The following is an 18364-nucleotide window of genomic DNA, read 5'->3' on the forward strand; positions in this document are numbered from 1 at the left end:
GCATAGCTACCTTTTTCTTTCTGACTTGATTATTCTGTAAGTAGTGTAATGACCCTAGGGCAGAGTACACTGGATTTACACTGCTCTAAGAAGCAAAACTTTGGCTCCCATCTTTTAAAACTTAATACTTCTTTACTTATTAAACAGCAAATCAGGCAACAACCTCAGAAAAATTAAGCTAGAAGGAAGCAGAACAGTAAAAGAACTTGTTCCAATGGTTTTTAATTGCTGAATGGATCTTGTTATCTCATATAAATGAAATATCGATAGCATAATGGGAAGGATCTTTTCTAAATATTTCCTTTCCAGATAAGATAAGTTCCATTCTCTGAAAACACTTCAGATTTGAAAATTTTGGGGAAAAATAAAAAAAAAGGCAAAAAGTAATATACTGGGGTTTTTTTTCTTCATCTTATAAGGTGATTCTAAAATGGGTCAGAGTAGACAAATAACTAAATATTGATACTCATATGCAGAGCTCCAAACCATTTTTTTTTTAAAAAAACACAAATAAACAGAAAGCATTAACTTTGGGATTAGTAGTCAAACAAGTAATTCTGAAGGTGCCTCACCACCTTCAAAATAAAGAATTTCTTCCTAGCATCTAAACTAAATTTGTCCTCCTTCAGCTTAAAACCATTTCTGCTTGTCCTTTCAGTTGCTGCCCATGTAAAAAGCCACTTTCCCTTATTCACAAATCCCCTTTGTGGACTAAAAGGCTGTGATAAGTTCCACCTGGAGCCTTCTCTTCTCCAGGCTGAACAACCCCAACTCTCTCAGCCTCTCTCCCTAGGAGAGATGCTCCATTCCTTCTGCCAGCCGAGCCCACTGTGCAATGGGAATAAAAACTGTAACTGGTATCCAGCCCCATGGAAGGAGCCTCCGTCTTCTCATTTGTGACCTTGCTGATAAAATCCAAGTTGTGTCTACCAGCTTTGTGTGAGTGTGTAAACTGCAGTTTTCCAAAGGCACAAAAATTGGCCAAACACAAGATTGGCAGGAGACACAGCCACAAAACAGAGCATAGAAAGCTCCTTTTCTACTAAATGCCTTGCTCCAAAGCAGAGGGATGCTTGGGATCTTGAAAGAGAATTTTCTTTGTTTTTTTGTTCTGGGTTAAAAGGGTATTTCTGCTGCTTTTCAAAACTGCTTACTGAAAATAACCAGAACGTTCTTGAAAGGAACTTCAAGAGAAAGACAGAACAAAAGGAAAGAAATCAGCTGAAGCAAATAACCGTTTGGGAAAACTTCAACCCATGTACTTAAAATCTAGCAAAACTTTCACAAGCAGAAATGTTTTTCATTAAATGGAGTATAACTAATACAAAATATCAAACAATCATAATATACCAAGAAAAACATCAAAGAGCATGCCATGGTAGAATACTCCATCATCTGTGTTGAACAGCATCCAAGGAAGGGGATAACTCTAGCAGCAGCTGGGCTTTGGCTCTCTCCAGTACTCAGGGCCTGGGGCAGGTGGTACAACCTTGACCCCTAGACAAGGCTGCAACTGTTGAAGGGAAGTCTTAACACCAGCCATGAATATGTGGATGCCTTCAGAGCAATATTCTTCTGCCCACCAACCTGGGCAGCATTCCTCATGGATGATTGTAGGCGTTACCTTGCAAGTCTGAAAGAAAGTTTGCTGGTGAGACAGAAAAGTGAATTCAACACCAGGACCATGTTTAGCAGGTAAACCTGGGCATTGCAAACATATCAAAAGTATGATTTGAAAAGAAAATGTTCACAGAAAAACCCTGAGTGTTTTCACCCTCTTCCATAATCGGGGGCTTTCTACAGACAGTTTTTCTTGGTTTAAAAAATGATCATAAAATAAAACAGAGAAAATGCCTACCTTACTATAAATTGTACCCAAAACTTTTTATCCTCTTTTGATGTGAGAAGAAACTACTATTTTCTTCACTGGTATCCTAAATACCTCTTTTCTTGATGCCTCTTTGCAGTTCGTGCAATAAGAAATTGTGCCTCCTAAAAAATTGTAACATTCTCAAGAAACATCCACTGAAAAATTGATATATGGGAAACTCCTCCATCCTCCACACAAACTATGGGCCTTCTTTCAGTCCTGTCATATTTTTTTGGGCATTCATTTTCTCTTCTGTGGAACAAGAAGTTTTCAAGCCTAGGTGTCACAATATTTACAAAACTATACCCTCTCAATTTCACCATCTTTAGAAAGGGAATGGTTGACTTCCACCATGCCTTCAGAAGGATATGAAGGACTGCCTATGCAGGATTAAGGTACAAATTAAGTTTTAGCTGTTTGACTTGAAAGTCAAAACTTAGCATAGAATATCAGGGGTGATCTGTAGAAAAATTGTTGTTGAGAGTTTTCTTGTCAGGGGAAATAGTACATGAAGATATGTATTAACTTCACAAATCAATTTTTTTGTTTGTAGGATTACAGTGGTAGTTATTTTAACCTCTGTCTCAACATTCAAAATAAGAAAGACATTTTGCACATTATTATGCACATCCTCAGCTAGCAGAGAAAAAAAACTTTCATCTTATTTTTTTGTATTTAAGAAAGAAACGAGAAAAACAAAAGTTCTTCTTGCCTTTTTAGTGGGAATTTACAAAGGCTGCAAACTTGCTGTGCCATGGTCCAAAGCAAATTAAAATGGTTGAGTTACTATGGAAAATACTCAAAACAAGATTCATAAAACAGATATTCTAAAGGAACATTGGCTCTGGCAGTGACAGTGACTGCCTCTGTAATAATGTATTTCAAATTATTTAGCTAAGTGCTTCAAAGAACACAAGAAAATATCAATTTTTAAGCGCTGGTTCAGCTGAGCATTTTAGATGAATGTAGCCTCCAAAGCATTTTAGATGGCTCTCCTTCCCAGACAGAGATGATGAGAGTTTGACACATGGAAAGCCTGACTTTTCCTTCACATGGGCCAGCATAACAGTGCTGATTTCAGTGCTGTTATTCCTGTGTGTTAACAGTGTACATGAGAGGAGAATCAGGCTCAGCATGTGTAATAACCCACCAGCACACTTTACATTCCTGCTCACCATCCTGTTGATGAATGAGCTGCTGCATGGTTCTCTGAGGGCCATTGACTTTTGAATCAAAAATGATGATATGATTGTGCTGCTGCATTTGCATGTTCTTGCACCTTCTAAATAGAAATGAAAACAGTGCCCACCCACAAAAAAAAAAGAGAGAGAAAAAACCCCAGTATTTTTTAAACATGAAAACTACAATGCATCCATTCCAATAAGATCCAATCTAATTCACATGACTTAATCATATTGCTATTGTCCTACCTGCTAAGCTTACCTGTAGCATACAAACTATAGGATAGAACACTCAAGAGACTTCCTAAATCCTGACTATATTCTGCTAGAACTTCCTCTTTCCTCTCATCCCATTTTATATCATGGGAAAATGTCCAGCTGAGCAGCCCCTCAGGTGAAGGATCAGATTGCTCAAACACAGCCACAGTAGGACTACAAGCTCTCATTTCACTTCATCTCCCATAGATCCTATGGGTAGGATTCCAGCTCCCAGTGGCACTTCTAGGGGGGTCTTAAACTCACTCTTCTGCTGATCTGTGCAGGGCCAGGAGCAAAACAAACCCTGCATTGTGACCATTCCCAACCAACCAGAAGAATCAAACTACATGTAAGTAGTCTCTGCTCAGCTCTGAAAGTGCCATGCCACTGTGAGCTCTTCAAGCTGCAGACAATTGATAACAATGGGGTTTAATTGTTTTTAAAAAGAATGCAGTTATCTATGATCAGCAGGTACAGTAGAGAGATTTAAATTCAAATTTATACCAACGCACCATTGTGAAAATATGTGTCTGCCTGCATGTGTGCAAGACACCCAGTCTCAGAGAAAGAGCTTATTCTTAAACCTAATTCTAGGTCAATGAACCTTAGTTCATAAGAACAATATCAATCTAACAATAACCTGGATTTATTGCCCTAAAAATATAATATTAATAAACATCAGTGATGAATGTGATAGTGCATTCAGAACTGCTTGCTGATCACATTTAGTATCAGAGAATGTTTCAGTGTGTTATGGAGGAAGGTCTGTACTATCTTATTAATTTAAAATGTCTTTTTCCTTCTCCTCCCAAGATTTGGAGCATCTGAATACAAATGTTGGCACAGCCTGTCACGCACAAAATCTTGGCAGCTGACTACGCTGTGCAATAGAGATATTGAACTCAATATAAACAATATGGCAACATTTCAAAATGCTTATGTATTTTTTTATTATCTTGTCCCCTTCTGTTTACAGTCATTCTTGCATAGTCTGTCATCAATAGAAATTTAACAGGTTATGGGTTGGGGTTTATAATAGTACTTGTTCTATCTTATGAAACTAAAAGCAACAAGAAATAATTTGGCCCTCATGTACTAAAGCCATTTATAGATTCCACCTTAAGATCTGACTTGGTATAGCTCCATAAAAACCAAATGCACATCTCAGGCCAATAGGCCATCTCATTTTCAATTATCATGAAGCCACATTAAGTGCCCTGTCAGCTTTTTCATCCCCACAGTTTCAACAAAGCCTCTCCCTATCAAAGAAAACTGCTGCAGTCATTGCCCTAACCCTAAGCCATTTATTGTTATACTCTTTAATTTAAAAAATAAATAGAAGTTCTTCATGCAAACATTTGCCAAATGGGATAAGACTGCCTTCAAAAATAGCTTTCTATAGGGAGTCTTCTGAAGGAACTGAAAGAGGGTTTAGGCTGTATTTTTTTTCACCTACCAACTTAAGAGAGTCCTATGTACATTCCAGAGGCACTGAGAGATCACTATGTCAGTCTAATCTAACGTTCTGTCATTTTTTGTTTTCAATTACCAAGTATTAGTCCCTTACTTTGTTTTTAAATATAAAATGAGATTAACTGCATCTGTGAGTTTTTTCCCAAAGATTACTGTGTCCAGTTGATAAAGCACAATGTGACAAACTGGTTGTATATTACTTTATATGCCATTAATTTTTATGCATTGGCTTCTTGAACATGTTATAAGAGGTGATTTAACCCTCCTGAGACACAGTCTCTATATCTGTACAATGGTAATAATGCTACTGATCTGCTTTCTTAAATTCTCTGATGAATATACTATGTAAAAAGTAAGAATTAACAGGATTAATACTCTTTAAGGGCCAGAACTGTTTAGACTGTTCTTGCATATATAGTAGGCCATGTGATATCATGGCAGTTTTATTTGTGCTGAGACCAAGACCCTGTGTTAGACTTTGAAGGACACGGAATTTAACATACCCTTGGAAGTTTGTTCCACAGCTTATTAACACCCTACTTCTACCCCATTATTAATCTGTATCTCATACTAATCTGAGTTCATGCTAAATTCAAGACAAATCATTAGTTCTCACCTATCTTTTTTCCTGCAAGATTAAAAGCCTCTTTTGTACCTGGCATTTTCTCCTTGCCAACCTCCTTACACAGTATGATCAAGTAATTTCTCAGTCTTTTTTCTAATATTATTATTATTACTACTGCAAATGGAGTCAGATTGAAAATCTCAGCCTGAACACTGAAATCCTGTGCTTAAATACAAAATGAGAATAGCATAGGGTATCAGCAGTGCTAGCTCTCCTGTGGTGCCCTGCCAATGTTCTTTAATCTTGATCAGGAAAGACCACCTGCAAGGCTAAGCTGATAGTCTCATTCTTCCTGTCCATTCATTCCTGGGTCGCTGAGCTCAGTCTGCCAACATGGGTATCAATTAGTGCAAAAAACATCATCAGAATTTCAATTAAGCTGTGCTAGTGTCCCTGCATTTAAAGCACTGTTGTCAAAATTGTGCAAATTGAAACAAAAAAAAGCTATGGTCTGTAATTAAGTCTGTCCTTTTTTAGCCCGAGATCAAGTATTTTTCTAAAACAAAAGTAGAAGAAAAATAAATTACTTTCAAAACAGTGAGGAAAAAACCATAGGACAGTCAAAGATGTTATTCCTCTGACTCAAACACATATTTTATTTTTAAATGACATTTCACAGGCCATTAGTTCATAATGTGAAGTACTGCTTTTGGACATTAAGAGTAATAAAAAATCCTTCTGCAGAGAAACCCAGGTTCAGGTTACTTTTCTTCTTAAACATATTTTTAATTTGTGGGCTTAGTGTGAAATTGTTACAGACACACCCTTGCAGTGATTTACTCTAGCTTGTTCTGAAACAGGAAAATCTTTAGACAAGACATGTACGCAGATAAAAATGCTGATGAAGGCCAAAGACCAAAAAATTGCACAGAAATATTTGTACTAAATATGGGCAAATCTAATAATTTTCCTGTCCATCTGAACCCAAATTTTTGAATCTAGAAATGAGGTAGATATACCCTGTTCATAGGCCCTGCTTCTCATGGGGAACTTCAAGCACCCTGATGTTTGATGGAAAGCAGAAACACAGCTCAGCACAGGCAGTCCAGAAGGCTCCTGCAAAGCACTGATGAGAGCTTTTTGACTCAGGTGGTAGAGGATCCACTGAGAGAGGTGTGGGCTGGATGTTGTACTAGCAAACAATGAAGGACTGGTTGGGGATGTGAAATCTGGGGACAGCCTTGATTGCAGTGCCCATGAGATGGCAGAGGTCAGGATACTGCATAGAAGGAGCAGGGCAGTAAAAACTACAGATCTGGACATCAGGAGACCTAACTTTGGCCTCTTCAAGGACCTGCTTGGCAGAACACCACTGATTAGGGCTCTAGAAGGCTCCAAGAAAACTCATTAATATTCAAGCATCACTCTCTCCAAGCTCAAGATCAGTGCATCCCTATGAGTAAGAGATCAAGCAAGAAGACCTGCACGGGTGAGTAAGAAACTTCTGGCAAAACTCAAATGGAAAACAGAAGTTTGCAGAATATGGAAAATAGGACAGAGGAATGTAGGAATATTGTCAGAATATGCAGGGATGTGACAAGGAAGGCTAGGGTCCACTTGGAATTAAATCTGGCAAGGAAAGTCAAGGAGAACAAAGAGGGGTGCTTTGAATATGTCGATGACAAAAGGAAGACTAGGGAAATGCTGGTTCATTGCTGAATGAGGCGGATGCCCTGGTGATAAAGAATACAGAAAACATGGAGTTCTCGAATGCCTTCAGAAGGCCAGCCCACAGGAATCCCAGGTACAGAAGGAAAGAGGGAAAGATTTGTCTCCTCCTTCTGTTGGAGAAGGATCAAGATAGAGGTCATTTAGGCAAATTTCATACCCACAAATCTGTGGTCTCCTATGGGGTGCAGCCACTAAGCACTGAGGGAGCTGGCAGATGCTGTTGTTGTGCCACTCTCCACTATCTTTCAATAGTTATGGAGAGCAGGAAATGTCCCTGAGGACTGGAGGAAAGACAGTGTCACTGCAGTCTTCACAAAGGGGAAGAAGGAGGACCCCAGAAACAAGAGGCAAGTCAGCCTCACCTCCACCCCTGGAAAGGTGTTGGAATAGCTCATTGTGGATGTCATCTTGAAGTATGTGGAGGAAAAGAAGACTGATGGTAAAAGGCTCTAGCACCTGATTCATTCACCTCACAGACAGTCCAAACACCAATATTAATTTTGTTCTGATTACCTTACATGAACACCCAAGTACATATGAAGTAAGTACTGTTCCTCCAAATAGCTTCTTTAAAGTTTAGTAGCTTAATTTTCAAACACATACATTGGTTTTTAGGAGTACTCTGGTCCTACGCTATGCCTTGACAGCATGAACCTTCTTTTTCCTTTTGATAAAACTTAGTGTCAATATTGTAGAACAAAAATGCAGAAAGCCACTTAGCAATTCAGTTTAATATTTTGCATCTTTGCTTTTGCTAGTTTTCCAGAACATTGGACTACTGTTGTCATATTATCACAGCATCTCAACTACTTGTCATGAAACATCATATCCTGGAAAATAATGAGTTTCAAAGTAAAGATGAAAGGAAACTTTCTTCTAAAAACCTTTCTGTGGATACACTCTTTGCTTTGGAAAATATGTGCTGCAGTATCTGTTCTTGGTATCCCACAGAGGTAAGACATCACAAATGCCAAATCTGATTATTTTCATTACAGCGTTCCTGCCAGATATCTTGGGGAAATTTTTGGAGGCCTCTGTTTTGAGAGACTCAAGTTTCACCCACTTGTGTGTCAGGTTTTCAGATAGTTTCTTGTTCAAGTTCTATGTTTGCTGTACAGAAATGTTACAGAATTCTCAGCCCTTATTAAGAAAAATGTCGGATTTTAACAAACATTTAGCAAATCCAGCTTCCTGGCTATGAAACAATGTATATAAAATTTCTGTATATCCTTAAATATACATTTATGAAAATTATTGGGAATGAAACTACATGACAAAATAAGATTGAAAACTTGTTAACGTAGTAAATACAGTTTATAGAATGTAGATCAATAAAACAAAAACTAAGATTTGTATCCTGGCAAACTTGCAATTTCTAGTAAAATAAAATGCTCAGCTTTTTAGACCAAAATCTCAGCGAGGGTTTATAGCTCTACCACTTACAAGTAAACATTTAAATTTCGAGAATTTGAAGGAAATGTCGAATCGATATTCTTCCAGCTTGATCCACAAGGATCTCCCCCATCATAGCTGTCCAGTTTTATCAATGGCTTTTACTGTTTTTCGAGTAAGGCAGTCTTAAAAGACTTTTAAGTCAGCATTGAAAAGGACACTGAAACATTTTTGAACAAAACATGAAAAGTCATCCACTACAACCAGGCATATACTATTTGGTAGTATATGTAAGATCCAACTTTCTGCATTTTAAGCGTCCTGAGTAAATTTCATGTTTTCTGGTGAACTAAGGGCTGGAAGAGAGCTGTCACAATGCACTGTGGTTCAAGAATGGTGATGATTACATTTACTATCTCTCTCAAAGACAGAGTACTATCCAAGCATCCAGACAGAGAGAGTGAGAACCACAGATGTAAACCATAGATGTAGAAGATGAGAAATTTTAACTCTGATTCTACATAAAACACTTTTTTATGACCTCTATGCATTTATGGTGCTACTGTGTCCTCAGTCATTAAACAGAGTGAACAAAGAGAGTATCCACAGTATTGTCCTCTGCCAACTTTCCAGATTTCCACATAGAAATCTGCCCAGGCATTCAAGTAAGCAGCTTTAACCTCTGCCAAGATATCTCAAGAGGTCTAGGATTTTCAGCCAACAGTTCAGCCAACAAAGGACAGAGATGGAGGGGAGGCTGTAGAGGGGGGCTTGGTAGCTGAGAATGGCACTGAAGCTTACAGAAAGATACCAAAGTATATCTTCTCCCTTGCACATTTCATTTAATTTTCAGGTGTAAACCTTTCTTATCATAAAACCATCTCACCTTTGTAAAGCACACATAACAGTCTGTCATCAAGTGGAACCTGCCTAATCCATATCTTGGCCTCATTCCTCATCTTTGCTGTAGCCAGATTTCACTGCATTGTGAAATAAATATGGTCAATTGTGATATAAAGTGGTCAAGGCTCAAATTTGAAAGCCAACAGCAGGAGAACCACAGGAGGGCAGGGGATGCCTCTGATGGCACACTCAACAAAATGGAAGGATGAATTTCTATCCACCTCTAAGTCCCTAAGCCATGAAATAGGTGTCTCCGGGGAAATGTGGTAAGTACAAACTGCACTCCTCTCTGGAAGAAATAACTTTTACTTTGGAACAACTTCAGGTATATAACTAGCACAAAGCTTTCAGCATAATCTGAGATCAAACTACAAAACTCTTAGCGGCACGGGGCATCACATGCATTTGAGAAACCCCCTATCAAGCTTCAGTTCAATAAACTGATGAATGTATTATAGTGATAAAGCTGTATGGAGGTCTTTTTTTCCTCTTTGACAGGTATGGTGCTTCTAATATTCTGCGTGCTAATAGCTGATAGTCAGCCTCATACTGCTTAATGAAACAGGCAGGACTCAGACTCCTAGGGCCCTGTGCCTGTCAGTCTATGACACACAGTCTGTAGCTGACAGGAAGAACCTAGCAGCTATGTTCCTCCATTGATCATTCAAACTTCAATCCAATTGTAAAGATACAGTTTACTTAGTGAAAGCTTTTTCATTTTATGCCACTGGAGTAAAATCTTAGTCTTTACCATGGGGAGAGCATATAGGCATACAGAAAAATCTTTGGAGAGGTATTTTCTCAAATATTTCAGTTCACACACCCAGAGTATGTGTGTGCATGTGTATAAAGACAGTGAAATTGGAAACCTGAAAACATTTATTTGAGTGCCAGAGCCAGTAGGTGTGGAACCCACCCAGTTCCCACCTTTGTGGTCACTGCAAGAGCTAAGGATTCACAGGCACAAAAGATATTTCCTATATCCATAACACAGAGAGGTCTGGTGGCTGCTACAGAAATAGCAGCAGGAGTCACAAGGTGTCACACACCCACAGCACTCTCATGACTGGGTTAGAAATGCCAAGGTTACAGCCAGAGCCAGCACTTGAAATAAAGCCTAAAGAAAAAACAAGTGAGAATGGAGCTTAAAACTGTCACCAAAGAGTTTTCTCTCTCTATTGGTGTCTGCAAACGTAGGAAAATACAGGTTTGACTCTCCTTGATAACTATATACACTTGATTGCCAATTGCTTCTCTAAATGGGAACCATCTGTAAGACTCTGAGTATTTTATCATCCTTTGAGACAAAGCAGCCTACTGAGAAAGTATATAGTACTTCAATAAATATGATATCTGGATATCAGATCATGCTTATCACAATGTCTGTAGAGATTTTTTGTACCTTATGGTCATATAACTCACATAAAATTTGCAAGCTACCCACTTGCCAGTTACAAGCTACCCACTCAAACACCCAAAACAAATTATCAGTGTTAGTAAGACTGTTTTTGGTTTTTGTATTTGTTGCCTGCAGGTGGACAGGCATTCCACCCCACGACTGGAGAGGACTCTCTTTGCAAGCTTTTGCTTTCATTTACTTACAGTGTGGTCCACTTTTGCCTTACAGGCGGTCAGTGTCCTACTTCAGCCTGAGAATCTAGCATTTACTGGAAGATTTCAATCGAAAATTATGGTTTTTTCCAGAATTGGGAAAAAATGAACAGCTTTGTTCTTGTGGAACAAAACTTTCCTTTGATACCCTTAATGCCCCAGATGCTAGCAGAGGGACTTGACTTTACCCAGTAAAGTGAGACATTGTGCTTCACCAACTTCAGAGTTCACAGGAGGAATTTCCTTTTACAGTCATTACTGGTGGATAAAGCCTAATGGCCCAATTAGGGCTCTCACCTGACATGAAGCACCTGAAAGAGCTACAGCTTGCCTGACCTAGTTGACCCTGTTCCAGTAACAGCCAGTGAGGAAAAGTGGCCAATTCTCAAGGGTAATTCATCCCAGTCTAAGTCAGGTGTCTAGTGCAGGTGGGTTGAATTATCTTTGGCAGGTTCCTTTGTCTTGCACTGATTGCCTGAGTAATCAACATTTAACTTCTAGAAAATTAAAAAGACACATACACACAGTCTATCATATCCTAACTGTTAACAGTGGCATGTTCTATATTCATTCACTCAGATCCTGTGCAGATGAATTTTTCCTCCATGGAAGATATGGAAAAAGAAAAGGATGAGATGATCTAACCTGCTACCATGACATTGAATGCAGAGGCTCTCCCTGCCAAACTTAAGAGCTCAGAGGCACTGGATGCCATCAGCAAGGTCTCTCTGTGACAACTCTTTATAGATTTTCAGGCAAACATCAAAGAGCTAAGAGGTTGCTATAAAAATCAATAGAATTATATTTTTAACTTTTTTATGTCTTATGACTCACTTTTCTATCTTAAGCCTTCTGGGATCCCATTTTCCAGCTTCTTCTTTACAACCATGAAGGGAGAATTTTTTTCCTACTTAAAAGCAGAGATTTTGATGATTTCACATTGCTGCAATGGCACAAATTTCAAAGACCATATACAGTTTCTCTGAGAAGGCTATGGGTAGGTCAGTCTAACTCCTCATTATAAACAAGTAACAGTTATTCTTGGGTGTTTGGCTTGGTTTTTTTTTTTTTTTTTTTTTTTTTTTTTTTTTTGAAATGAGCTTTATTTAGATCATGCCTTTATTTATAGCTTCCTCACAAAATCTTGAAAACAAAATCTTCCCTTACTGACTTCCCTATCTAGTCCATGTGCAAGAACACTTGTTTGTTTCAACTGTTCTTTGATATTTGGTCCTTCTCATCACTTTTTTACCTTGACTAAAATGATCAGCAATGTCAGAATAAATTAACAGGTAGCTACTTAGAAGGAAGAAGAGTTTTGGCTCTGCAAAACCATCCATTTTCTTTTCAAAAAGAAAAGAAAAGTGCCATTCTCCTTCATGGCACTGATATCACTCAGATCTGACATGTTCAGGGCAGCATGGAAAATGCTAATACTGGCTTCAGTGTTTCACACAAATCATTAGTATTTGTACATTTGCCTTAATATATTTTCAATCACTCCAAATGCCTTTTACACATGAACCTCCATGATCAACATTTCCTATAAATATAGCCTATCTGCAGAAATTAAATATTTAAAGTACCCTTGCTTTGTAAGCTCCATAATTACAGATTAGAAATCTATATGGTGTATTTACAAGAATTCCTTCTCAAAAGTCCTGTAGTCTTCTCTCCCAATGAATTTGGTAGACCTGACACATAAAATAACAGCAGTGGTATCTTCACTGAAACACTGAAAGGATTTTATTGGAAAAAAATTCTCATTAACAAGGTTAGAAACTCCAGCAATACCTGAAGAAGGCAGATGATTCTCACAATCTCAACATTTAGTCATCTTAGAAGCTGCAAGGAATGGTCATAGAGAAGTAAGTTTAAATATGGTATCAAAGTAAAAACAAAGGAAAACCAAAATGGAAAAGTATGTAACAAATATGAAAGAACCTTTTGTTTGTAAAAAAAAAGAGATGCTCTCTGCATAAAAATCAATGTGTGGATAGATCAAAAAGCCTCACAAAAGGGGTTTTTTTTACAATTATGAATGATTGCTTAAGGGAATTTTTATATGTCAGTTTTATACTTCCTCATGTTAAATGAAGTGAAACCACTGAGACCTCAGGCAGCTAACTGCATCACCAGGCAAGGATGGAGTTAGTAATTTCCTTTTTTATCTGGACAGTAAAAAATATTGCTGTGCCACCATAACTTATAGCTTGTGACAAGGCAAAACTTTATGATTTCTGGATTTCTAAGTGGGTCGTAGGAGAAAAGAAAAAGTCCAATGTACCAGAATCTTGAGAAAATAAAATAGTCCATTGTACCAGAATCTATTTTTTTTTAGCATAATGACTTGAAGATGAAGTTTAAATTAATGGATTAATTCATATTTTCCCATCTATCTCTCATTCTCTGTATTGATTTTGGAGTCCCATGAAAGGCAGTCTGAACCAGCTACTGCCTAAAATGGAGAGTTCAACTGGGGTAACATTTAACATTTCAAAAGCAAACTGTTCAGATTTGATAATAAGTGAATAGGACAACATTTTTTTCCTAAACCTCCGCTACAGAAAAAACAATGTAACGCTCTTCATCCTGATTTCACTAAGGCCTGGAAGTCTGATGAATAGAAGCAATCATCCAAAAGCACTACTGTCAGTCTAACTTTGCAATTTCAGTTCAAAATCTTTCCTGTAGGCTACAACAATACTGAGACTGGGTTAAAGAATGTGTCCTAGGATCTTTTTTATTTTTGTATAGAATGCTATCATTATGATGTCTCTTCACTGCAAGTATAATTTCATCCCAAACCCAGGGGTCTCTCCGGTCAGAATTTGCCCCTGTGGAGCAGAAGGAAGCTGTAATAATTTCATGGCTAAATCACAGATAATGCACCCTAGTCTGGAAGGAGTACTTTGGCATTGTCCACTATCTGTAAATCTCAGATGTTTATTCATTAGGGCAGTGATTAGAAACCCAGTCTTCCAGGCAACAGCCGTTGTCATTAAGCTAGAGAGTCTGAATATTGACTGTGAATATTTTAAGTATTTTATATTAAATAGATTAGCTTCAGCAAGAAGGGATGAGGGATTCATCTTAGGGCATGCTACTGTGTGATAGCTGGTGAACTCCTATCTGGTAGAAGATTTTCTGGTGGGAGGGTAAGATGAAGATCAAATCTGTGTTTCAAAGCAAGTGATGGGAGAAAATGAGCCTGCGTAATATGAATGAGTGCTCCCTGCACTGGGCTGTTTAGCATTTGAGATGGGTCATTGGGTTTTATTTGTGACCCAAAATGATAAAGACATCCTGAAACATTTTGTTACATCAGAACTTTCCAAGAAGATCAGAAAAATACACCTATGACTTGTGAATCTTGCTGTGGTTTTGCCACTGATCAGTTAGTTGGGCACTTTCAGGTGTGCTGCTTGAAACAGATCATGCCAAGCAACAGAAATGAAGGCCACTAGGAATTCTCTCATCATGCCAAGGTGCCCAGGACACCAGCAGGGTTAGGAAATAGCTAAGAATCCATTTGGAATTAGGTGCTTAGACACCTATTAAATTAGGAATTTCCATTAATTTACTCTTCTAGGACCAAATCTTCATATATCTGGTCCAAATGGTTGGTCACACAGGAAAAACTGAAATACACAGACACCCTAGAGTCAAACATTTGACTGGAAAAAGGGAAACATTGCACCCATTTTTAAAAGTGGTAGAAAGGAGGACCTCAGCAACTACTGACCTTTCAGCCTCACCTCTGTGCCTGAAAAGGTCATGGAGATCTAGATTTTCCTAGAATTTATGCTATGACACATGGAGAACAGTGAGATGATTTGAAATAAACAGCATGGCTTTACCAGGGGGATGTCCTGCCCGACCAACCTTGTGACCTTTTACTGTGGAGTGACCACAGCAGTGGACAAAGGAAGGGCTACTGTTATCCTTTATCCTGAACTTCTCTACAGCCTTTGACAGAGTTCCCAGAACATCCTTCTCTCTAAAGTGGAGAGGGACAGATTTCATGGGTTGACTTTAGAGGATGAGAAATTGGTTGGATGATTGCATCCAGAAGTTAATGGCTCAATGACCTGGTGACAAGCGGTGTCCCTCAGGGGTACCTACTGGGACAAATGTCATTTAATGTCTTCATCAATGACAGAGACAAAGGGATCAAGTCTGGCCTCAGAAAGTTTGCAGAGCACACCTGGCTGTGTTGTTGACACACCTGAAGGGCAGGATGCCATCCAGAGGGACCTGAACAAGCTCTAGGAGTGGCCCTTGGTAGAATCATGAAGTTCAACCAGGCCAAGTGCAAGGTCCAGCACCTTGATCAGAGCAATGCCTGCTATCAATACAACCTGGGGGATGAAGAGATTGAGAGCAGCCCTGTGGAGAAAGACTTGGGGGTGTTAGTGGATGAAAGGCATGGAATGCAGTGTGTGCTTGCAGCTCAGAGAACCAACAGAATTTTGGGCCGCATCAAAAGCAGCATGGCCTCAGGTTGAGGGAGGAGATTCTGCCCCTCCACTCTGATGAGACCCCACCTGGAGTACTGAATCCAGCTTTGGGGTCCTCAGCCCAGGAAAGACATGGACCTGTCGGAGTGAGTCCAGAGAAGCCACACAAAGGTGATCAGAGGGCCAAAGTACCTGTCCTATGATAGAGGGCTGAGAGACTTGGGGTTGTTCAGTCTGGAGAAGACTCTAGGGAGACCTTAGAGCAGCCTTTCAGTACCTGAAGGGGACCCATAAGAAAAACGGAGACAAACCTTTTAGCAGGGTCTGTTGCAACAGGACAAGGGGTAATGGTTTTAACACTAAAACAGTAAAAATTCAGACTAGATATAAGAAATTATTTGCAATGAGGGTGGTGAGACGCTGGCACAGGCTGTGCGGGGAGGTGGAGAGGTAGTTGCCATTCCTGGCAACATTCACTGCATGGATCTCTGAATCACTTGATCTAGTTAAGGACATCCTTTCTCACTCCAGAGGGGTTAGACTAGATGGTCTTTAAAGGTCCCTTCCAACCCAAACTATTCCATGCTTGTGCATTTTGCTTTAGACTCAATGATCTCAAAAGGACCAAAAGGAGACTTGTTCAGTATTCAAGGTCATATTGTACAGCAATGGTGCACAGTTTTTCTGGCTGAATGGGCCACCTCTTTTTCTGCAAATATCAGGAGACATAATGTAGGTAGACCTAATCCCACATGCAGCTGACCCAGTGCTTTCTGGAACTTGGCTGGGACCTCCCTTGCACCACACTGCTGTGTTCAGCAGCTGACTCATAACACAAGTGCAGTCAGGAGAGGGTCCCAACTACCAATTAACACACAGAGCCTGTGGCCCGTTTTCTTGGAGCCCTACTGCTATCATGTGGCCAGAAAAGAAGACAGCTGGGATCATGCAGCTGCCACCATCACTAGAATAATTAGTTTAGCCTGGAGCAAGCTCCTGTGCATCTCCAAGGTGCCCTGGGAAAGAGGGCAACCAGGATTAGCTGACAGACTCTCAGTTGAACACTTGAGAGATGAGATATCAAATTGATTTAATTCATATGTTGGATTTTTTTTTTTTACAAAGTCCTTGAAAAATTGAGTGATTTGGGTCAATGCATGTAAAAGCTTCAAAGGAATCAGGATATTTTTGTCTTAGTCACTAACAGGCATCCCACTGCTACAAACATATGAGACTTTATAGGTGATGTCTACCCTGATAAACAAAACAGACTAGGGAACCCTAAAGGCAAGTGTCAAAATGGCTCACAGCCATCTGGCCAGATTCCCTTTCTACCTCCCCAAAACAATGTGGTATAATCCAACCTGCCCACGGAGAGCAGGCCCTCACTTTTGTTATTCTCTCAGACATTTGTAGCTTTTATCTCGAAAAATGCTCTCTGGCACAAGCCTGAATTGTGCCAAGGAAAAGCGCTAATAACCAAACACTGTGATGTTCTTAGTCTGTCACCCAAGCCCCCACCCTGACTCTGTCTGCTCTGTCTACTAAGGAAGGGATAGCTGCAGAATCCTCTTGACTTCAGTGAATTCCTTCAGCCCTCACAACAAGGTCTACAAATGCACAATCACATTCAATTTCAGGGCCTGGAACACTGTATTAATAAATCTTAATTCTCCAACAGCTTTGACAAGTAGAATCCAACATGTACCATATATAAGAATGGTTATGACAAAATATTTCTCAATTGACAGATGTTTTTCTTCAGTGCTGATCTAACCTGCATAATTCTGGAAGGATTTCCCATAATGTCATCTTTTGTAAGAATGCACTCAAGGTCCCAGAGTTTCTACCCTCTTTACCAGAAGAGCTTTAAAAGATCATTTTAATAGACAGTTTTGGCTTTTCTAACTCGAAGGGCAGTTCATTTCAGTGGGATTGGACTATATTACCTTTAAAGGTCAATTCTACCTTAAACTATTCTGTGATTCTATGATTAGTGTCAAACATCAAAATCGAAGTCTTTTTAATGTTTCTAAATACAAAAATATCTTAACATGAAATATTTTGGCATGGTTGGCTTTTAAAAATAACTCCTAGAACCTGTCAAAACTTTCATCCATTCATGACGGAATGCTGACCAAGAGTTCAACAACATGTCAGGAACAGAAATAAGAACGATAAAGTGGCATGCCTATTTTAATGTCATAAACTGTGAAATTCTGCAGAGTTGCTCAAATCTGTGTGTTTTCCTTGATCTGATCAATGTAAACAATCACATTATTGGTAATGAAGCTCATGGACAGTAGGCGACAGAATGACAAAAGCTGTCCCTTCACTTGTGGAGAATTTGTGCCAGATGTTGTAAGTGCAAACATTGGACCTCAGCCAATATGCCAAGCTGCATACATGTTCACACTAAATTCTTGCTGGCATAAGAAAATAGGGAAGGAATGTATATTCAAGGCCTTTTCAATGCTGCCTTTGCTGTTCTATTCATTATTGCTTCCTTCAGAAAGAATAATTTTGTGATATGTTTTGAATTTCAGCTTTCCTCATTTTCAGCTTATGCCAATTATTAAAATCCAGCCATCCTGCTGGAATTACAGAAGCTAGATAGTGGAAGGTATGTAATAGAAACCTACTTCTACAGTAAGATCACCTATAGCTGTAAGATTTGGGCATAAAATTTAATGGCAATATATCTGCATTTCATACAGAACTGGAATTTTCTAGTATGGCTTTCTGTTAAATTCAAATAAACCTGTCGGCCTCTTAGAAGTCTGCCTGACTGCCTTGAAAGATATAAGCCCTAACATAACTATCACGTCTTCAACCTTGTCTTCACTCTCTGGGTGGATCTCCCCAGCTCACATTAACATTAATGGGAATTCCGTGTATGCATCACTTGGAGAAAATACTC

Source organism: Camarhynchus parvulus, chromosome 2 (genome assembly GCF_901933205.1).
Source record: "Camarhynchus parvulus chromosome 2, STF_HiC, whole genome shotgun sequence".
Classification (NCBI taxonomy): domain Eukaryota; kingdom Metazoa; phylum Chordata; class Aves; order Passeriformes; family Thraupidae; genus Camarhynchus; species Camarhynchus parvulus.